Below are 25024 nucleotides of genomic sequence, written 5' to 3' on the forward strand. Positions count from 1 at the left end.
CACCAGATAAAAGTCCAAGAAATTTATTTAATATTTCTATAATGTGTACAAAGCACCTCCACCACCACAATACTCAATAAATCAATACAATAATCACAATCCTCCACTCCCAGCAGCTCAGTCACCCTTCCTCCCAACTCGGCTCACTGCTGGGATCTCCCACAGTCCTTTTAAACTCCTTGACCCGGAAGTGCTTCTGTCCCTTAGTCCACGTGACTTCCTAGCACTTCCGGGTCAGATCAAAACTCTTCTTTTCTTCAGCCCAGAAGTACATCATTTCTTCCGTTCCCGTGACTGGGAAGTACTTCTGGGCTATAGGGAAAGTACCACTCCCTGTTCTTCCCTGCAGCGTCCCCTGGTGGCCCCCACGGTATCCAGCAGGGCTGTGAATTAAAACTGAAATGTCCATGATGCCCTGCTGGAATCCGGGGCACCTCCATGTTTCAGGAGGGCTCCATCTGGTGGCTTGGGGGTATTGGCCAGGATAAACTGCTGGCCATATATCACAATGTATATATATATATATAATATATATTTATATGTATGCATATCTTCTTGTATAATATGCTACCATGGCTGTCCATTTGTCCAGGATTTTAAATCACCTGTAGCTCACAAATCATTTGACCTATTGACCTGAAATTTGTTATACATATACCAAGTGACATCTACTATCCACTTTCAAGGTGATGATTGACCTCCAAGGTTATTTCTCTTTTTATTTTTATTTTATTTTATTGTAGAATCAACTCTCGGCAGCAGCGAGCAGGGCGGCTGTGAGGCACATACGTACGAACACCGTTCTCATCCCTATCACCTTCGCTGTCACTTCCCCTACCTCTTCATATCTTAAATCATTCTTGAGGCAGATTGAAGACTTAAATGCCAGCTTAAGTGAAAAATTAAAGAAAACATACTAAGTAATTGCATCACAAACACTGACTTAATCAGTTTTAATGCAAAAAGATGCAGACAAAAGAAGAGAAGAAGCGGGCCGCTAGGGTGGAGAAAAGAAGAGCTGCTCAGGAAGCAGCAAGCAACAAACTCTGAGCAAACGAATGTGAAACGTACAGAGAAAGAGGATGAAAAATAGGAATGCTCAAGTCAAGTGTATTCACTGCACGTTATCGTGCAGTGTGCCGTTACTTGTAAATACATATATATTGTAAGTGCCATGGAGGACATTTCCAGCAGGACAAGAGAATTACTTCTTTCCTGGCTGGAAGAATATAAAAGACTAACAGAAACTGGGGGCCAGAAGCAGTTCCATTCCCCACACAACAGTTGTCAAAGGTCCTGTTGAGGCATCCCAGTTTGGATATTCCACTTTGGTGCATCGGAGTTGGTATCTTGAAATACAGTCCTGTCACGGTTTCTGGGTGCCATTACAGGGTACTGTTGAGGGAGGACCTCCCTGGTTCCCACATTCCAATAGGACACACCATTGTACCAGAAGCAGCACTCACCCACAGGACAGATGGAGAGAAAAGAGTCAACTTGTATTGTAATTGTGTAATTATTTAGCTGTGAGTATTGTCGAAGATACTGTGTGTAATAAGAAGTCCTTTATTTGACCCCAGGGCTTTGTTGGGCATTACTTGTATATTGGTTACAATTTATATAAGCTTATACTGTATATACAGTGAATTCATAAAGTATTCAGATCCCTTCACTTTCTGCACACTTTATTATGTTACAGATTTAAATTTAAATGAGTAAATCTGCTGTTTTTGCCCTTCTTTGTGTATTCATCACCCCTAATTACAAAGTGAAAACATGTTTTCAGAAAGGTCTGGAAATTTATTAAGAATCAAAAACTGAAATCTCTCATTTATGTAAGCATTCACACTATTAATTCAGTACATTTTAGAAGCCACTTTGACAGCAATTAAAGCTTTAAGTCTTATTGGGTACGTCTCTACAAGCCTTGCACATCTGAATTTGGGCAGTTTATCCCATTCTTCTTGACAGATCCTCTTAATCTTCATTAGATTGAATGGGATGCGTCTGTAAACGTTCATCTTCAGGTATGTCCACACATGATCTATTGGGATTAAATTTGGGCCTTGGCTTGGCCACTGAAAGACTGTCAGATACCCCAGCATTGTCCTTATGATATGCTTCTGGTTGTTGCCGTGCTGAAAGGGGATCCATTACCCCAGTCTGAGGTTACATGCACTATGGAGCAGGTTTTCTTCAAAGACCGCTCTGTATTTGGCTCCATTAATCCTTCCCTCAATTCTGACCAGTCCTCCCTGTCCCTGCAACCACCATGCTTCATTGTAGGGATGGCATTAGGCAACAACAACATTTATTTATATAGCACATTTTCATACAAAAAAAGTAGCTCAAAGTGCTTTACATAGTGAAGAAAAGAAAAATAAAGGACAAAATAAGAAATTAAAATAAGACAACATTAGTTAACATAGAATAAGAGTAAGGTCCGATGGCCAGGGAGGACAGAAAAAACAAAAAAAAAACTCCAGACGGCTGGAGAAAAAAATAAAATCTGCAGGTGTTCCAGGCCACGAGACCGCCCAGTCCCCTCTGGGCATTCTACCTAACATAAATGAAATAGTCCTCTTTGTATTTAGGGTTCTCACGGAAGGACTTGATGATGATGGTCATGCAGACTTCTGGCTTTTAATCCATCACTGTTGGAACATCATAGTGCTTTGAGTAGATGGTGGTGGCGCAAGCCGGAAAAAGAAGCAGAAGAGAGTAGGGGTTAGTACAGATTTTAGAGCCACCATGAATAGTTATTATAATGAATTGGATATACAGAGTATCAGGATTAAATTAAAGTGAAGTTATGAGAAGGCTATGTTAAAGTAATGTGTTTTCAGCAGTTTTTTGAAGTGCTCCATTGTATTAGCCTGGAGAATTCCTATTGGCAGGCTATTCCAGATTTTAGGTGCATAACAGCAAGGGCAAGGGATCAGAAGTAGGTAAAACACCCACCAAGTAAATCAAGTTGAAAAAACAGTTTATGATGAATTAACTATAAACAGAAAAATAAACAGGGAATTGATTAAGGTAAATAAACTACAAAAGAAAAAGAATGAGATTTATTTACAGAAGACAGTAGACAATATTACAGTATATGTCATTACCATTAGGGAATACAAATGTAATCAATATTTTGAAAAACATAAGTAAATATAAAAAATAAAAACAATATGCAGTCACAAAAATGACACAAATTCATCAAGAAGGTTTGGGGCAGCCACCCATATAATTGGTTTCCTGGCTGCAAAGTTTCAAATAAATGATAGCACTGATGTGCACAAAATGGAGTCCAAAACACAACTGAGGGAATAGGAAAAAGGTGGAGGCTTTTAAAGGTCAGGGTAGGAAGTGACGTCAAAGGGGCCGGGATTGGAAAGGTCTTCAGCCATAGACTCAAGCCCGGACGTGACATCTAGGGGGCCAGAGCTGGCAAGGCCTTCAACTATAGGTCCGGACCCGGAAGTGATGTCAACAGGGCCAGGTGGAACTTCCTGTGAATGGTCTGCAGGAAAGCGAGAAAAAGAGTCAGTGCACTCTGCCACATCACGGTCAGATTCGGAATTGCTCTTACTCAAGCCCTTTAGCTGCCTCCCATGCACACGTGTGTGACAATGCGTAGTAGCAACAACAACATTTATTTCTTTAGCACATTTTCATACTAAGAATGGAGCTCAAAGTGCTCTACAAAATGTCAAAGAGATAGTTACAAGAAAAGAAAAACAAATTAAATTAGGTACGAATAATAATGAATAAGCAACAAAACATAAATCCATATGAGCTTACATAACATAGATATGTAAATAGTATAAGGGCAGTGTCCTTATACAGTATATAATATTATATTGTAAGTCTCTATAGATGTGATACAGTCATACGGCAAGGAGGACAGAAAAAACAAAAAGTAAATCAAGCTAAGCTGGGGAAAAACTAAATTCTGCAGGGGTTCCAAGGCCAAAAGACCACCCAGTCTCCACTGGGAATTCTACCTAACATGAATGTGCTTAAATCCCTCCTCATCGTTTCCAGGCTTCGTCCCAGTGGATTCAATGCAGTGAGTCTTGTGAACAGTTTGGACAGTAAACAAAAAAGGTATAGATAGGGTTAATCATAAAATACACAGAATGACAATACACAAGAAAAAACAGTTATTTTTAACGTAACACATATGAAATATAAGGATGAAGGATATAACATAAACTGAAAAATAAGCAAAAAATATATATAAACATGATCATAGTAACAATGGTTTCACTAGCAAAGGAGTGATAAGCAGACTATTCACAACTGAGGTCATCAACTGTCCATTATGCCTCCATGAGTACATCACTTTCAACAAGAGATTTTGCAAAGGTGGTTAACTGTCTTAAACGTGGCAAGTTAGGGATCAATGTTTTGCTGGGTAATAGAAATGAATTTCAATTTGAAAAGAAGCAGTGAAACAAGAACAGATATACATACTGTGAACATTAGGTCAGTACTTACACTAGTGTCCCAATGACAAGAATATATAAACAATCCCAGGGCTGTTGAAGCAAGGTATAATTGATGTAAAACTATTAAAAATGCAACCAAGTGCGTGTTGCCACCAAAGTGGATGTCCTGTTCCAACAGGCTGTTGGAATTTAACTTCTTTACCAGAGAAGGCCGTGAGGAGACTTAATCCAGTTCTTCAAAATGCTTTAAAAAAAGCTGTTTGATCAGAATTCTTTTGATTAAGTGCTAAGTCTGTTCTAATCTAATCTAAGTAATGTGACATAGACAGCAATTATGGGGAAGTGTATTTAATACTAAAACCTGGAAGCACATCCTTACACAAACAGCAGTGGTTAAGCTGGAGAAAGTCTGACCATGTGGTTGAACCAGAAACTTTCACTAATTTTTAAAAGTATTGTAATTATCCAGGGATGTGTGAGATGGAGGAGTTGGCTTGGTGGTTTGTTCTGCAAGTGGACCCCCCCACTACCCCACCTCCTCTAGCCGCTCTGTTAAGCTGCACAGATCATCTGCATCTTCACGCACACTTGGCTGCTTCATCCCTGTGCCCGTACATACAAACCACCAGCCTTTCCTCACTCATTCAGGCTGAAAGACTTTGGCAGCGTGGTTATACATCCAAAGTGATCCTTTAAGTGCCCTCTGGGCGTACACCCTTAGAAGCTGATTTTATGGCCAGCTTCTCCCTGTAGGCCCAACCCCTTTTGACAGTTGTCAACCATCTGAGGAACATGTTCCCCTCAAGTCAAGACCCAGGACATTGCAGTATCGTGATGAGTTATTGGGATCACTTAGCAGTTCGCTAAGCAAGTAAACTTGATGGAATGAATGGTTTTGTCTTGCTTGTCACAATTCTTGCGTTATTATGTTCTTATGGCTTAAGATTAAATAACTAAAATACATAGTAAGATTGTAAGATGGAAAATTAATATCACTGAAAAAGCAATGTGAACAAGATACAAGGCAGATATTAATACACTCACACACGTTATATATATTACCCATCATTTTTTGCAAAACAGATTAGACATTTGAAAGGAAAATCCTGCCTACTTGTGTAACTGGTTTATCTAAAATGTCATTGAGGATTGTTGCTTTTCAGGATTGTGACTCAGCTTTATGAAGTTAGCAGTTGCTGCGTCAAATAGTAAACAGATACAGCATCTAGTTAGACATGCAGGCTGACAATATTTCTTAGAATGTAAGATCATTTTATTTGATGCTGTCACACAGTCAACTTACTTACATATTCAAACCTACTTTATCCAATTCAGGGTCACAGCACAGAGAACTGCAGCCTATATTGGCAGGCTCAGGCGCAGTTCAGAGCAGCAAAGTAACTTAACATGCATGTCAACGGGAATGTTGGAGAAGTACCTGAAGAAAGCCAATGCGGACACAGAAAGAACACAAAAATCAACACCCCAATAATGACCAGACACGATATTTATACACAGGACCCTCAATCTGTAAAGCACAAGCACTGACCACTGGGCAACCTTGAACACATTTTGTTTTTCATAAAAAACAATATTTTGTAATTGTTGATTTTAATGATATAAATAAAACATAGCACCATTCCAGTCTGGAATTAGCACACCAGGTTCCTGGGTTCAATTATTTGCCCTCTCACTGACTGTGTGCTGTTTGCATATTCTTCCCAAATCCATGTGAGTAATTCTGAAGATTTTATTTAGCTTTCACCCCATTCTGAAGATTTCAGTTTAATTAAATTGTAAATTTAACCTGCGCAGCTAAAGTGATTTTGCATTTGATGACAGGACTCCTGTCCAGTGAATGATGGGGGGAGGCAGATCTTCCGTTCAAAAGCCCAGTATTATGGTAATGCTTTTTCTTGTTTATAATATGCACTGATAATTCTGGAAGTATCTGTTTAGTGATATTTTAATCGAAAATGCCTGTGTTTTGCATGTTTTGAGCATACACCTGGATAACAGACATGTGGATTATGCAACACAGGCAATGTGAGATTTTTTTATTTTCCATGGATGTTTTTCACATCTTTTGCTATTGTGCAGCATTGGCCACCATTGGACTTTATTATATCGTAAACATTTTTCTTTTCATTCTGCATAAAAAAACATTATTAATAAACATACTACTTGGAGTAAGTGATAAATAAAAAAATATATAATTTTTGGGTGCATCATTCCTTTAAAAAGGTTTAGAAAATGAGTGGAGGGATAATAAAAAAAGCTGCAGCACTGTACTGTACATAGTGAACAGTCCTGAAAATGAAATAATATACTATGTGTCGCACACGTGCACATATAGAGCATCTACAGGACTCCATTGAGGTAAGCCACCTGTCCTCAGAGAGTGGAAATATGGCGACTAACAATTTCTTCACTTTTTCTTACAAACCACAGGATGAGTCCCAAACTGGGCCGTGACAACATTTCTGTTTTTTCCCGATGGTGCTGCCCCTTTCCCTCCCAGGTCTATTTAAAGAAGAAAGGCAGAATTCCATAGAAGAGAATTATTGGTTGACTGAACTTGAGAGTCACAGAGCTTTGGCAAGCTTGGGCTGCCCTGGACATTAGATGTCCATGATTTTTCATTGAACTTTACTTATCTTGTTTTCATTAAATGGGGTACCTGGTTAGTCTGCATACCTTTACATTCTCTATTGATTCTTCACAATACATAAGATAATGGTATTAAAATAAAATACACATGTAAGTTATTTATTTATAGTATGTATAGATTGAATGCAGAGAACAAAATAAAGTAATCTAATCTATTATATTTAACTTATTTCCTTTAGTAACTAAAACCACAAGCTAATGTCTACAAGAAGATAATTGTACAACCAGATATGTTTGCCTTCATAATTATGGCTTTATGATCACCTTTTCCTTAGTAAAATAACAAAATAGAGAGATCATATAACAATAGTGCTTTTAGTTTTGAGGAATCCGGTTTTGAGATGTCATTCAGTCTTCATTAAATTACTAGAAAGCACAAAAGAACATTCAATTAGAGCGATTGCCAAGGATACCAAGATTATGGGCTGCCTTTTGTAATACCAGTGCATGAACCCAAATGATTTCCAAAAATTATCACTGTTATTAGTAAAACTTCCTTAGGATGTATGCTGTTTTATTAACTTAATAATAAGTTGAAAATTAATAATCTGTCAAGTAAAAAGTTTAAACAACTGCAGACGAATGGACATTAGAAGAGTTATTATTAAACAAAAATAGCAAGTTCTCATTTTAATGTTCAGCACAAAACTAAATCATATCTTTAAGAAATGCAGTTTTTATCTTTAACAAATGCAGTAAGAAAGCAGAGCTCTTTATGGCAAACCCATTTCTGAAATGCTTTACATGCACAATGTGGCTCTTTTTCACAAGCATTTTACATTGTGGTTTATAGTCCAGTTGGCAGTGTCTATAAGAAAGTATTCACCCCCTTGGAAGTTTTCACATTTTATGTTTTTGAAACATTGAATTACAGAGGATTTAATCTGACACTGATCAATAGAAAAAGACTATTTAATGTCTATGTGAAAATAGATCTCTACAAAGTGTTCTAAATTAATTATAAATATAAAACACAAAATAATTGCAATGTAAGTATCCCCTCTCTTTAAACCCCATTAATGTTCTTAACCTGCTTATCCAGGTCAGGGCTGTGGGGCAGCTAGAGCCCATCCCTGCAATCTCTGGGCACAAGGCAAGAAGAAAGCCTGCAGAGGGCACCAATCCATCACAGGGTCAACTGACAAACTACTAGAGCCAGATTAGCAATGCCAGTTTACCTCACCTGTCTGTCTGTGTTCTTCTGAAGAAAGCCCGTGGGGAGAACATGTAAGCTCCATACATGGAGCTTATTGTGAAGCAGCAGCGCTACCACTGCACCACTAACCCCCTCCCATTTGTTTTTAGAAGTCACAGAATTAGTTCAATGGAGATCACCTGTCTGGGGTTTCAGTTGATTGTTATCTAAATGTACCTTAGGGGGTTCAAATTGGGATAAGTCAGTATGGTGGTCTAACCTACACAATGAAGACAAAAGAGTATTCCAAGCAACTCTGTGAAAAGGTGATTGAAAAGCACAAGTAAGGGGATAACTAAGGGGACAACTGTAAATCTGCTGGAGCAGACAGTCCTCAAAAACTGAGAGATAATGCAGGAAGAAGACGAGTGAGGAAGACCACCATGAGACCTTAGAGAGGAGTTACAAGTTGTACTGGATAAGACTGGAGAGACTGTGCAGACAACAACTGTGTCCCAGATATTTCACCAGCTACAACTCTATAGAAGAATGGCAAAGAGAAAGCCATTGTTAAAAAAAGCAGAGGACATCTTGGGTAGAGTTTGCCAGAAGGCACATGGGAGACAGTGGAGACAACTGGAAGATGTTTCCATGGTCTGATAGGACCAAAATAGAAGAATATGGCAATCAGACTAAATGCTATTTTACACTGTACATTACCAAAAACATGCCATCCCCACCGTGAAGCCAGGTGGCAGCATCAGTCTGTGGAGATGCTTATCTGCAGCAGGACCTGGAAGGCTTGTGAGGGTACAATGAAAACAGAAAAATCTAGGAAGATAACCTCATCAAGAGCAGTGTTTGGGGGCAGCAAGTGGGGTGACCATGCCTAAGGGGGCCCCGCATTTGAGGTCCACGTGTTCCGTTCAAGAGGATTTGTCAAGTTATCTTCTCCAGTATATATATATATATATATATATATTCATTGTATTCGTAGTTTGTGTCACAATCTGATTGTGTGGGTGGTTACCTACCAGGTAACGCTTGTGGTTGGTCAGCAAGTCGGCTAACATCCACCACAGTGCCCTCTTTCAGTTGCAAGAAGCAGATCATAGAATGGTTGAAATAGTTTACTGTCAAATAATGCAAAGAGTACGCGACACGTATTTCGCCCAAATTCTGGGCTCATCAGGCGCACACACTCACTGCACCCCCCCCTCGGGGAATTGAACCTCGGATGTCAGCGCCAGAGGTAAAGCCTCTAACGTTGTGCCACAGCGTGTGGTTCATTCATTTGACAGCATGTAGATCGGGGTAATTACATTCACTGCATTCGTAGTTTGTGTCACAATCTGATTGTATGGGTGGTTACCTACCAGGTAACGCTTGTGGTTGGTCAGCAAGTCGGCTAACATCCTATATATATATTTGAGATGCTTCTAAGAGGAACCCTTTTAAAATCCCTCTTCAAGGTTAAAGAGGTAAGGTACATGTATGTCTTTGAAAACATTCCATAGTCTGAATATTAATGCACAAAACCATGTATCGCTAATATTGTTAACCCGCTGACATGACATGAACGTGAGTTATGATTACGACATCCTGCATATTGACACTCAGAGTATACTTGCAATTTTGGTACTTTTCTAGAAGATGCCCTGCTAATTTCCGCATGACACTGCATCGCATTTCGCACTGTTGTGGTATTGTCATGAATTATGTATTGCACTTTTAGGTTAGATTATATCATTATATTTTGATAAAGTCCACATGTTATCTTGCAAAAATGTAGCTGAATAGTGTAATGAGAAAATCCAGTGTATATTGACATTATTTTAAATTTGTGCGCAAGTTTATACAATCCACACATACCAGGAGCAGCGTTTGACGTAACCGGCCCCGCTTGGAATTGGTCAGCCCTAGGCCCCGCACACCCCTAAGGCCACCTCTGAACCTCTGAGTACACAAACAACCTGCGCCTTGAGAAAAGATTTGTTTGCAAGCATGACAACAACTCCAAGCATAAAGCTAAAGCTACACAGGAATGGCTTAAAAACAACAATGTTAATAGTCCTGGAGTGGGTGAGTCAGCATCTAGATCTCGATCCAATTGGCAGTTTGTGTCTGGAGTTAACAAAGGCTGCTCACTCCCTGTCCCCACACAACCTGACAGAGCTTAAATAATTTTTTGCACAAAAGAATGAGGAAAAATTGCTTTCCTTGTGACACATCTGAAGTTTGCAGATTGCCCAAGAGAAAGCTGAGGCAAGTCAACACTCGGGTTTGTGATGACAACAACATATCGTCAATTTAAAAGGATATTGAGCTCAGGAAGGCAGGTGACCCTGATACTGCATTGCGGGACCTCCTTCAGGCCATTACAGTATAAGCCAGCAACCGCTTCAATACAGTACTGTGCTTTGACATTGTGCTTCTCTTATTTAGTATGGTGGTATTTGTTACATGAATTTATGTATTGAAATATTTCTTTCAGGCAGATCATTTGAAAACTTTTTTACTGATGTTAAAGAATGGTTCAGTTTGAAGTTTACTTTGTCCAGTAATGATTATGTCGGATGTATCAAAACATTTTTCTGTTGCAGTTACTTCTGTTTTTAAAATGTATATATGATGTCCTGTTATACAGTACTGCCATGCAAGACATGTATAAGATGAAGAATCTCAGAAAGCCTGTAAGGGAAATGTTCAGTTCTTTATTTGTTCTATCTAAAGAATTCCTACGTCTACTGCATCTTGAGATGTCATGAGTTGTTTATGAGTCTATCATAGCTGTTTCCAGTAGCTATCTTATTCAAATCACTAAGGAGGTATGTAATATGAGATGATGTTTTAGCTTGTGTTATACAGTGGAATTACAGAAATTATCTGTCTTTATAAGCTCAGCTCTCTCAATTAACAGCTGGCATTTGCCATAGTGAACTCAGGTCAGATCTGTTGAGAAAAGGGTGACCATTGCAGTGGTGACCTGCAACTAGCCTCGCCATTTTGGCCAAATGGCCGCTGTGTCCTGTGAGCCGCATAGTTAGAAAAATTTCTGCACATACCACATGCATCAAGAGGGTGTGTTTCCAAATCTGACATTATTTTCATTGCGCGGCCCTCACACATCAAGTATAAACTAAGTTTAAACTGTTATGCACAGAGTAAATAAATATTTACTGACTGTTAACTGTATACTAAACCAATCTCACACCTCCATCATATGCAGATTATGATGATTAACTATTTCACTGACACATTAATTTACTAAGGTGACCAAACAGGAACAGTCTCCATTTCATGCTATGCATCCTCATAAATAACTGAAAAACATTAACATGTTTCCGTTTTAACAGGCTACCCATCATAAAGCTTTTCAGTGATGCAAGCGTCATCGCAAGAAGTTAATTAGCAGTGAAAAGGGTTAGAATAAAAACCTGCAGCCACAGTGGCCCACCAGGCCTGGAGCTCGACACCCCTGCCATATATTCTTAAAAGGAGAGAAGCAAGGACAGCATTGGGGTCTCCTCTATAACTGATGACCCATTGTGATATGCCTCACAATTTGCATCCTGCCTGTGCAGCAGTTAGTAATCTAAGACACTAAATAGAGTGTCCATTTTACCCTGGAGTTTATAGTAAATACTTTTCCTTCTGTAATTAAAACCAAGCATTCGTCTCTAAAAGAAGACAATTGTACAAACAGGTATACTTGAACTCTGCTTTGATCATATGGTTTTTGTATTATGATTTTTGTATTGGTGCAAAGAAACAATTTTTAAAAAGTTCAGATTACTACAGGTCTTCAAGTTTTGAAAAAGTGGTTTTTGAACTTTGACAATTCAACATTCAGGAATTGCAGTGATGCGTGGACTCTTAACAAACAGTCCATTAACAGGATATAAACTTTAGAGCTTTGACACGATATGTTATAAGTTGTAGAAGGCTCTTTTGTAAATAAAGTAAAGGAAAAAATGGACTGGGAAATGAAGATGTGAATTTGTGGGCAAAGTTAATAGAAAAGTGTTTTGAAAGAACAAAAATCAAATCCAGGACATTCAAATCATCAACAAAATGAGTGTCTTCTTTAAAGACTTTTCCCTAAATAACTAAGGATTGTGACAAATCATTTTGTAGAAACTGCTTTGTGTGTATAAATGCAGGTAGCTGATGTCACTTCACCTGCCATCAGTGGCTTACATTAAACCCACATTATCCCTCGTAATGAATCTTTTGCAGGTTTTTTATACCAACATGGGTGAGGGACGCATGCGAGTAAGAAGCTCTCCTTGACTTATCCATTTTCTTCATCTTTTCCCCACTTCTATGTGGTGTCAATATGCTTGATCAACCTTTTCCATACAGCTCGGTCTTGTACCCCCTCCCCAGTCAGGTCCTTTTCCTTCAGATCTTCTTTTCTTTATCCATCCACCTCTGCTTTGGCTTCCCTCTCTTTCTCTTCCCCTGTACTTCCATTCCCATCACTCCTTTGCCCACATATTCATCGTCTCTCCTCATTACATGTCTATACCACTTCAACCTACTTTTATTCCATGACTCAACACATCCATAACCAGATCAAAGTTGCATGTTCCTAAAGAAGATCCCTGGTGCCTGCAGACCTATTCAAACTGGGATCTTGTCTGTTACCCCAGCACTGCCATTAACCCGAGTCCTCACTCCCTCATACATAGTCTGGACAATCCTCACATACTTCTCTGGTACTCCCCTCTCTCTCATGCACTTCCAGACTTCTTGACATGGCAGTCTGTCATAAACCATATCCATTTTCTGATCATGAAATAACGGCATCCAGTAAACACATTAATAAGCACAATTGTACACTGTATATAATTAATATAGTAAATACACAATAAATACAGAAAAGGTAATGCACATATTTTTATAATTTCAGTTAATACTATTGGGTGAGATATAGCAACAAGGTGACAAGGTTCATGCCCTGGGTGCTATCTTCATGGAGTTTCAGCATGTTCTTTCCAGTTGCCCCAGTTTCCTCCCACAGTTGAAAGACATGCAGATTAGGTGAACTGGTACGGCTACATTGGCCTTAGTGTGTGTGTGTGTTCACCCTGAGATGGAATGGCGTCCTGTCCAGGGATTGTTCCCACCTTGTGCCCTGTGCTTGCTGGCATAGGCTCCAGCGACCCAGCTCAGGATTAAGCAAGCTTACAAAATAGTAAGTTTTTTACAATTCTCTATCTAAAAATACTATTCTTTCAAATATGATTTTTTACTTATATATATATAAATTAAACCCTTGTTTCAGATTGTTATTTCTTTTCTTGTAACATTTTTAGACATTTAATTTTTGTTAATTATTGTTGTCACCTTATACTACACAATCCCTAGTGAAACATGCTTGCAAGTTTCTAGTTTAGAATTCAATTTTTTGGGTGGAAATGCCATCATTGTTGATTTCTGGCACAAACTTGGCATTTGTTGTGTCTTACACTACGTATTGGTGCACAAGTAATGGATGTTATTTTGCAAAACAGCCAAAAAAAATCCCTCTTTGGATCTCTGCTTTTTTAGTTTGAAAAATGGACTGAGGTCTATACATGCGGCATTGTTCCAATATTAAGTTACTTTGTAAAAGCTATTAGTGACCCATTCAGACACAGAAGAGACATTGTTAATATGCAATTTAATATCTGTTGTTGCTCACTTGCATGATGTATTTCAGCGTCCCTTTTTGTGTTTAAAAAAACGCATCCCTTTTCAACTTAAAGGGCAGTTGTGCAAAGTTACTGAGAAACATTTAATGCCGACTTCATCTGAAGCCCACCTATAATACATCTCTGTTGTCCAAAGAGCTGCTTTCTGAAATTCTGTATTGCCCTCAGGCTTCTTTTGTTTTAGTCTCAATGTCAATATTTCTGTATTAGATTAGACTTCATGAAAAATATACTGGTGAATTTAGCCAAACAAAGAGAGCTCTTGGCCTTACCTTAATGCTGCTTTGTTTAATGCCCTGAATGCAGATGTTCTATAACGTACATTCTACGCATTTCCTGCCTCTTTTTGAATTGACTGTGAAAAAAGTATTGCACAAATATGTTTGGAAAAGTTATACAAATTCAATTCAGACGGTGTATTGTGTAAGAAGATATTCAGTTGAAAAACAGGTAGACAAACCTAGTACAGTATATGTCAGTCTTTATGTCTGGAGTGTTTCCTCTTAATAAATAAATAAATATATTAAGGCAGCAAATGGCAAGAGCAATTGAGAAGAGTGGTCAGGCAAAGCAGGGTTCTTAAAACTAAATAGGCAACAAGACAGAATGGTAGCAGAAATTTATAATTGTAATAATTAAAATTTAGGGCAGTAAGGATGTTAAGTTATTAACTAAGTTAGGTCTGTAAGTTCCAACAAGTTACAACAAAAATGACTTTATTACTCATATTCTGCTATGCAACAGACCTAAACAAAGGCTTATACTCAAATATCAATGCAATATCAAGAGAAACGGGTCTCAGGTAAGCCCCCTCAGACCACTCCAAAATGAAGTTTTGTTAGTAGATCACATTGCAGAGATGAATAAACACTTAATTGATGATACGTTAATATTATTTAGACCAAAAAAATTGTTACTGTCTTTATACCAGAGCTACTTTTACAAAATGAAAATGGCCGAGAGCTACTCATGTTTTCTAATGTTTATTCTCATAGCTTATTTCAATCCAAACAAACTGAATAAGCTTGTTTTGCCTGAACATTTATAAAATGTTGGTGTCCACAACTCACATTTTGCTTTAAAACATCACAAAAAATATTTAGTTCACCTGCAAGTGCATTTTGTATGTCTGTATGCATTTTCCTGTGTATGTCACACTATTGAATTAAAACATGAATGCTGTCAAAACAAAACAATGCAATTACAAAATACACAGATATGACTTATTCATTTGTCATTTTGTTCCATGTCACTCTTTCACTTCACATGTCCAGTTGCATGTGTGATGTGTTTTTTAGTTAGTCAGATGACTGGCACTGCATGGAGTCAACAAAAGAGGTGTATGGTGTAGTGGAGCCACTTAGTTTCACTCTTATGGAGTCATTTAAATGTTCGTCTGTCAGTCTTGTTCTGAACTTTGATTTCATAACATTCATGTCAGACTCACAGAGGTATGGAGACCCAAACAAAGCAGACATTTTCAGAGCTGGTTGGTGAAGATTCTTAGATTACGAAACACAGAATTTGATGTTACTATCCTTGTGCAAGCACATACAATAGGTTCAGTTACGCGTGTCGGTGAATGGTAGACTTGGAGAAGTTTGTAGAATATCGGGACGCATCATCAATAGTGTTCCTCTGGCTCATGGGGTGTTTCGGCCTTTCACACTATACACCCTCATCAGAGTCGGACAGCTATAGGGTGATCAGCCCTAAGCTTGCGTCCCATTCCTAATTAGTCATGAGAGTCGCTTTGGTGTCAATTGACTGACATTTCATGAACCTATGTATGGCAGCCTAAGTTTGTTACTTGGGTGCCCAGCAGAGGGCATTCCTCTTCATCCAAAGCCACTGGCTACTTCTCTCCACTGCCTCTGATGCAGCTTTGATGGCTGCGCGCTGGCTCTGGCCCCTAATTCCCAGGTCTCTCAGCAGTTTGATGGTAGATGTTGCCACAAACCCTCTGCATCCAACTTCCACTGTGCGAACTTCCGTGGTCCAGCCGCGATGTTGCGCTTCAGCAGCTAACTCAGCATACTGTAGATATTTCCACTGTTATGCCTCATCCACGGAATCCTCCCAGGGTACGGTGAGCTCGATATTGTAACCCTTCCTTAAGGAAGTGGACCAGAGCACCATGTCAGGTCTCAAGGTAGTAGTGGCAATCTCCGGGGGAAACACCAACTGTTGGCCAATATCTACCAGCAGTTTCCAGTCATGTGCTAAGCACAGCTGGCCTTTCTCCGATGGTGTGGAGTTGCTCCTGGTAACTGTAGCACCTTCTTGAACAAAGGCAGTCATCCATGGGTGATTAGATATTGGTGGTGAAAGGGCATTGATGAAAGATCATTTTTCCTCCATTGTGATGAAAGATCATTTTTCGTCCATTGTGGACGCAAGGCTCTTTAGGACCTGGTTGTGGCGCCAAGTGTATCGCCCTTGGGTGAGACTGGTCTTACACCCTGTGAGTATATGCCGGAGGGAGGCTGGCCTGGAGCAAAGGGCACACCCTGGATCTTCACCAATCCACTGATGGAGATTGGTTGGTGTTGGCAGGACATCATAAGTGGCTCTGATGGTAAAGCTCAGACTCGTTGCCTCCATGGCCCACATCTCGTTCCAGCTAAGCTTCCTCCTTTTGACACTGGCCCACCGTGTCCACTGCTCCTGTTTGCCAAGGGAGACTGCCTTCACCCACCTTGCAGCCTCCTCCTGACGACTTACTTCCTCTACCATCATCCTCCTCCGTGCTTGAGCAGTGGCTTTATTCCAGGATGGGTGGCTAGTTGTAAGGCCAAGGCCTCCTCTTCTATGCTGAACATTCCCCACGATGTCAGCATATCTGAGAACTGATATTGCCTCCTTCACCGCTGCTGCTGGTCTCCATTTTCGCCCAGTAGCCAAGGTTGGTGCGTTGCTCCTCAACACTTTGTCCTGAGAATCATTCAAAGTCATCTGCAGTCGTGTTTTAGTGCACTTGTACTCCTCTGTGAGGCTGGTGAGGGGCAGCTTGAGGACACCGTCTCCGTAGAGGCCTATGGTGGTAAGGCTCCGCGGAACCCCGAGCCACTTTTTAATGCTGTGATTCCTCTTTCCAGCTTCTCTACTATTGAGATGGGGACCTCATAAACTGAAAGGGGCCACAATGCCCAGGGTAGGAGACCAAACTGGAAGCACCAGGCCTTTAATTTCCCAGGTAGCTGGGTGGTGTCGATAGTTATCTGGCTCTACTAAGCTCCAGAAATGCTGAGAATGCTGTTGAGACTTTAACTGCACATTATTTTGAAGGTTTACTAATATATAATATATAAAATCCAATGTCTCTCCGTCTGTATGTCTGTTCGCTTTTCACGAGAGAGCTACTTAATGGATTTAGATCGGGGTTTTTTTCTATAATTTGCTTGAACATTCCGGTTGATTTTGCGACTTCTCTAATTTTGTATCCCCTGAGAGATTTTTGTAATTGCAACAAATTTGCAAACCTGACTGTCTTAAAACAAAGAAACATTTTGTGTGACTGCTGCTACAAATTGCTTTACTGTTTTAATTTTACCTTGAGAGAGGTTACATCAACTTGTATATTTTGTGTATTTTCCACTTTTACTCATTTAACAGCCACTCCTGGCGGCAAAATAGTGAAACATCTGCAGTCATGCACATTGAAGCAAGGTTCAGAAGTGGGCAGGGCTGGATGACCAAGCGTTACCATAGTCAATACAGTAGTAATCATGGTGTTTATTTATCACTGTATGGGGTAAGTACCATCCCTTACTTTGCGAATGCAGTGGTGGTCTTGTTATATGCTAACAGTCTGGCTTCTGTTACCCTATTCTGCACTCATCTCTGCAGCTGCGCAGTGTTTTGCGTGAACCTGTGACAGAGCAGCTCCCTGCTCCAGCCCCTTGAAACAGAAGCAGGTAGAGGGACATGAAGTTCATGTCAGTAAATATAAAAACTGTGTCTAATCCCTCAGTGGATAATCTTCTTCTCAAACTCCTTGATCTTATCGCTGGACCATGTCAGGTTTAGTGACTGTGTACTACTTTCTAACACAGTTGTGCTCATCTTTTTCTGACCGCCATTAATGTACTTCCTCAAGGAGACAGTGCTATACAAAGGGTTAATTGGTTGAATCACTTGAAAAGTGGTACAATGTGACATGGCCTTTAGTGTCAGTTAGCTTATTTTTCAAGTAGGCCCCAGTCGTTGGATTGTATGTTTTGGTTTTCAACTTCTCTTTGCTCCTGACTTTTTGTTTTGTCCTTGTATTTCCGGATTGGTTGTTTTGGCTTGATATTACAGTTCCTATGTTTTTTTTTTGCCTCTGACTATGTCCTGGTTTTCATTATCATCTCCTGGTATTTTAAAGTGTTTACAATAATCCTTAGGCACTCCACTGTGTCTTTAATGCTCTCTTTTTCACCTTCTCCACATTGTAAGCAGTAAGCCATGTCAGCTCAAGCAATTATTCTTGTGGAAGTTATAAATGTTCTCATTTTGGGGAGGAATGTGATGTTACATAGAGAACTTAGAGAATGAAGAACAGCAATAATAGTATTCAATGATATGGACAGTTCCAGGGACTAAAAACACAAACCAAAAGCAAGATCTGGAAGAGCAATGGGAGGCAAAGAGAAGGATCACATGAGGCATTTCATAACACTGAGCACAACTTGCAAGTTATGATGCAGCACTTGGGAACTACTAGTAAAAGAGATCTGACGGGATGTAGTCAGCTAAGAGTGTCTAAACACCACCAATGCAAACTGAAGATTTCGGTCTGGCAACTGAAAGCTTAAAAGGACAAAACATTTTGCATCTTTACCATGTTGCTATCTTATATTTCAAATTGTGGCCTTTTGCAAGGCACTGCTAAACACAGCAATTGTATAAACCTTAAGGCTACGTCACAATAGACAACTTTTCCAGCGATTTTTAATCGCAGCCTTCATTTGCATAATCTTAGCTAGTCAGAGGCAGTCAACAGCGCTCTTCTGTGACGCCAATCGTCCAATGTGCCTTAATGACTGAGGCCTGCTAGTCTGCAACTGGCTAGGATATAAAATCAAACAGGTTTGATTTACTTTTTGGTCAGAGGGACACTCTCTTTCCGTGAGAGAGTTCAGAATCAATGAGTGTTCAGCCAGAAATACAATGCACAGAATGTAGTGAGGAGAAATAACAAACACATGTATTTTGAAACTCACAACTAGAAGAAAAGCTAATCTGTCAAATATTTTGTGTTTTATGAACTAAAACAGAATGGAAAAAAGGGCCAAGACTGCAGCAGAACGCACCACTGCTATTATTCCTCCTTACAAGTGTCAGTACAGTGCCAGCTCCATCAGGCAGCACCGGGACTGTGGGCCTCACAAACAGAAGAAATGCTTGTCTGTCTGATGTCTCGAATTTTACATACCATAACAGAATGGAAAAAAGAAATGGCAACTGAACTCGCTGCAGCTGTTAATCATTCGTACAGCACTGGCACCGTCAGGCAACACACTATTGGCTGTCAGGAAAAGGGGGTAGCACCGCTGCCTTAAAAGATTAGTGCACAGTCATGCAATTTGTCACAATACAGTAATGAGATTAGCAACTGTGATCAGTAAACGTGACATACCCCACAACACAAAAATCCCGTAATGTGATATCAACTTTAGCAATGTTAAGGATATTAAAATGGCCCTTGTACTTTTTGGTATTTGAGATTTCTTTTCAGAAAATATCATTTAAAAAAGAAAAAGAGACATTTATTTGATTTTCAACTTAAAAGGGAAAAATGAAAAACACAAAACAATTATTTTTTCCTTTTGTTCTTTCGTACATCCGAAAAGAAAAATGCAAGAAACGAGAACGAGAAAGCGCCCTTTATTTTGTCTGAACCGGAAGTTTTTGTAGGTCAACAACCTGGTCAGGTAATGCGCCACTTGCAGCAAACACTGGTCACTGGTGTGTAGACTGGACCATCATCATGACGTTGGAACAGTAGTCAGACATGATTTTAGAGATGGCAAAACAAGGCCTGTCATCGAAAATTATATCTGAGCGTCTGTCATATGAACACGGAGAAGCGAGAGGGTTTTCTGCGAGAAATGTTAGAAAGTTTTGTGCTGAGCAAAACTTGAGCTGTCAACTCTCTGACACACATTTGGAGATAGAGGTGACAAAAGCTATAAATGTGTCTGTTTTGTTGTTTTTGAGCTATTACACTTTCATTATTTGAATCACAAATAAATCCAGAAAAGTACGTGTAATTTTAAGCTTATGACTGCTATTTGTTACCATAGAATTATAAAGTACCTTATTTTCCCTCATTTTATTCTTTAATCAAAAATCAAAATCTTAAAAATTCCTTTAATTTTTGTTTTTGCTTCTAAAATGAAATTTCAAATACCAAAAAGTACACAGACCAAATGCAAATTTTACAATTTTAATATGCTCCATAATGAAGTATGTAAAATGTTTCATATTTATTTTTATTTTTTCTCCTGCAGCGCTAGCTGCCTCACACACCAAAACCTGTATTTGTTGCCCTGGCCTTGTGGATATTTTTATCAGAACAAAACTTCAGGACACCTGTGACTTGTCTTCACCTCCTAATTCCACTCCAATCTTCTATCCTCTTCTGCACCCCTGTACGTAGATGGCTGGCACACTGTGCAAGTAAAGCAGAAACCTTCAGGGATGCCTTTTAGCCTCTTTTACATGACAGGTATGTATTGGTCTCAAGAAGTGATGGAAGAAAACTTGGAGGTTACATTTCACTTCATCTGTGTGTCACAAAAACAGCCCTTGGGTTTCTCTAGTAAGCATCAGTAGAGTGTAAAAAGGGGTGGAAGAAGGGCTACCAAAGTATGCTATGCTACCTGCTGATCTTGTTTAGCACCCTTCTCTTCTGACAATGGGACTTTATGCTGAGTAAATTATAAACTGTTTATAGAATTGGATACCACCCTGCACCCGTAACAGTCAGAATAGGTGACAGCCCCCCTCAAACCATTCCATCATAAGGCACATTCACACATATACTGACTCTCTGATATAATTTACATCTGCCAATTAATTTAAGACGTTCATCTTGGGAATGTGGGAGGAAATAAGAGTACCCAAAGTAAAGGTGAACAAAAACACAGGAAGAAAGCGCACACTCCATGTAGGTAGTGACTGAGCTGGGAAGTGAACCTGTGTCCCTGGAGCCACAAGGCTATAGTAGTCTGTAGAAAAGTCACTGAGCAAACATAGTCAGGTATGTGATCTAAGCAAACAGCCTTGACAATGGGCTGAATAAGAAATATTTATGCTTTATAATGTAATAATGACTCTATTGTCCTAAAGGAATTTTATTTCTTTCATGTTTTGGAAATGGGATGTCCTTTGTTGATGAATGAAATAACAGAAACACATTGTTTATCCGAAACCTACCCTTTGCTAATACAGTATTTAACCCTAACTAACTTTATTTGCACTACTGAATACCTGTTTGTAGAGACACAGCCTCTCATATTCTCTTAATCTTTTTTGGAAAAGAACATTTGAACTTTGGTGGTAAATAATGAACACGATTGCATAAATTGGAAACGTCTTTCAGATGTCATCTTATCGTGTAGCTGAGGGGTCTGCAAAGTCGGTCTCTGGGGGCGCCATTGTGGCTGCAGGTTTTTGTTCAAGCCTGATTGCTTAATTAGAAAACAGTTCTTGCCAATAACAGATCTTATTTAATTTTATAGATCGTTAACGTTTTCATTCATGCATATATTGCATCACAGATTTGTTCATTTCCAAGAATATCATCCAAATGATTTGTAGCCTGAAGTGGACAAGTAGTCCTCAATCTTTCACTTTTTTCTCTTTGGATTTCTACCAGATATTTTATTAAACCTGTGACCAGTAGGGGGCAGTGCAGCACCCCAAACCTGAGATACCATAACACAAGCACAAAGCATGGGTTCAAATAAGTGATTTATTAATATAGTACCTTCACAATACCTCTTCCAATACACAGAATACCTCTTTTATTTCTCTTTTTTCCTCTTCTCCAGACCGCCAGGTGAGCTTTGCTCTCTTTCATCCTTACTCCGACTCACCTGGGTGTGGCAAAACGGTTCCATTTATCTTGAACCTGAGAGTACTTCCAGTGTTAGGGCATAGCCTGATGGAAGTATTTCTGGGTCAATCGGAAGTCCCAAAAGCCACAGAACTCCTAGCTGCACCCCCTGATTGTACCCAGGGAACCCAACAGGACTGCTCTACAGGACTACAACTCCCAGCATGCCCTGTGGGTGTCCATTGGTGTACCTGACTCCCGATTTGCTGCCACTTAGCAGTTCGGGGGAGCATGTAACTTGAACAATTCAGCTCAGCTCCCCCTGTCCTTCCTTCAAGCTGGCCTCCAAATGTTCCTCCATCTAATCCTTCTGTGATGCCAGCGGACCCACTCTTCAGATGGTATCCTATGCCCAGATCTTTATGAAGGCAGGGAACCTCCTGCATCTTTTCATGTTTGTTTGCCACCTGGGCCTCCTGGCCAGGTATTGGAAGGGAACTCATTCTAACAAGTCCTGGCCTGCCATCCATTACAACCAAATAGTTCATAATGAATAGGTTAGACAGAGAACTGCTGGTTTCTTTGTCATTTACATATTATTGCTAATAAGGAGCAATTCCAAACAGTGAATACAGCTGTTTAAGACTGAAATAAGCATTTATTTTTGAATTTCCCCATTGGACTAATAAAGTTTATCTAATCTAATCTAATTTAAAGGTGGGGAAACTAAAATGTTGCTTGAGGAGTAAGTGCTTCAACACCAATAACTGACCTTTTATTAAGCAATTGGATTGAAACAAAAAGCTACAACGAAAGACTCTCCAGGACTAACTCTACAGGCCCCTGACATTACTAGAGATGTCTGGAGGCTGTAAGCCTACTAACTTGAAAACCTGTATTCTCTTTCATGAGAAATTAGATTTTAAAAACAGACGGAAACTCCCACATTACTACACAGTTAACAACAAGTGAGGAAAATGCCACACTGAAGACCCAACAACAACAACAACATTTATTTATATAGCACATTTTCATACAAAAAAAGTAGCTCAAAGTGCTTTACATAATGAAGAAAAGAAAAATAAAAGACAAAGTAAGAAATTAAAATAAGACAACATTTGTTAACACAGAAAAGGAGTAAGGTCCGATGGCCAGGGAGGACAGAAAAAAAAAAAAAAACTCCAGACGGCTGGGGAAAAAAATAAAATCTGCAGGGGTTCCAGGTCATGAGACCGCCCAGTCACCTCTGGGCATTCTACCTAACATAAATGAAATAGTCCTCTTTGTATTTAAGGTTCTCACAGAAGGACTTGATGATGATGGTCATGCAGACTTCTGGCTTTTAATCCATTAATGTTGGAACATCACGGTGCTTTGAGTAGATGGTCAAAGATCTACAACATCAGGGTACTGCCCCAAGGCTGAGAGCATTAAGAGAAAGAATGGGACCAAGAGATCTCAGAAACAGATCAAAGCCCAAAGGACATTAATATAAATGCCAAGGCCTGAACAGACGTTGAAAATAAAAGTCAAAGAGGAAAGCTATTAAATCGAAAACCTGTTATTACAGTTAGAAAAAATGCCACACTGCAGACTGGGGTCTACAAGGTCCGTGTACTGCCCCAAAGCTGAGAGGAATAAGAGAGGGAATGAGGACAAGACATGAAACAAAGCAGGAAACAGGTCAAAGCCTAAAGGATGTTAATTTAAATATCAAAGACCTGAGTTCAAAAAGTAACGCACGCAACTTCTTTGCTTTTATTCAAATCATGGCTATTGAACAGTCTGTAATGTTAGTATGTAAATTTTGTTACATATTTTTAGGAAGTCAGTGCGCACTGGAGAGATTCCGAAGGACAGGGAAATGGCAAATATCATCCCATTATATAAAAAGGGTGACAGGGCAGATCCAAGCAACTATAGGCCAGTAAGCTTCACATGCATCACAGGAAAATTAATGGAAGGAATTATTAAGGATAAGATTGAGCAACACCTGGCAAGAACAGGAGTTATTCTGAACAGCCAGCATGGGTTCAGAAGAGGGAGGTCGTGTTTTACTAACATGCTGGAATTCTATGAGGAGGCAACAAAAGGATATGATCAAAGTGGAGCAGATGATATTATTGATCTTGACTTTCAGAAAGCATTTGATAAGGTGCCACATGAGAGGTTGGGCATCAAACTAAAAGAAGTGAGAGTTCAGGGTGATGTTTGTAGAATTGGCTCAGACACAGGAAACAGAGGGTGATGGTGCGAGGAACCTCATCAGAACTGGGCGATGTTAAGAGTGGTGTTGCACAGGGGTCAGTGCTAGGGCCGCTGCTATTTTTAATATATATAAATGATTTAGATAGGAATATACTGTAAGTAACAAGCTGGTTAAGTTTGCAGATGATACCAAGATAGGCGGATTAGCAGATAATTTGGAATCCGTTATACCATTACAGAGGGACTTGGATAGCATACAGGCTTGGGTAGATTTCGACAGATGAAATTTAATGTCAGTAAATGTAAAGTATTATGCATAGGATGTAAAAATGTTAGGCTTGAAAACACAATGGGCGGTCGGAAAATTGGGAGTACACCTTATGAGAAGGATTTAGGAGTCATAGTGGACTTTAAGCTATCGACTTCCCGACAGTGTTCAGAAGCCATTAAGAAGGCTAACAGAATGTTAGGTTAAATAGCACGATATGTGGAGTACAAGTCCAAGGAGGTTTTGCTCAACCTTTATAATGCACTGGTGAGGCCTCATCAGGAGTCCTTTGTGCAGTTTTGGTCTCCAGGCTACAAAAAGGACATAGCAGTGATAGAAAAGGTCAAGGTCTAGGCTGATTCCAGTGCTACAGAGGTTGAATTATGACGAGCCTATACAGTTTAGGCAAAAGAAAATTAAGAGGTGGCATGATTGAAGTGTTTAAAATTATAAAGGAAATTAGTACAGTGGATCGAGACTTATTTTAAAATGAGTTCATCAAGATAACATGGACACAGTTAGAAACTTGTTAAGGGTAAATTTCACACAAACATT

This window comes from Erpetoichthys calabaricus, chromosome 13, assembly GCF_900747795.2.
Source record: "Erpetoichthys calabaricus chromosome 13, fErpCal1.3, whole genome shotgun sequence".
Classification (NCBI taxonomy): domain Eukaryota; kingdom Metazoa; phylum Chordata; class Cladistia; order Polypteriformes; family Polypteridae; genus Erpetoichthys; species Erpetoichthys calabaricus.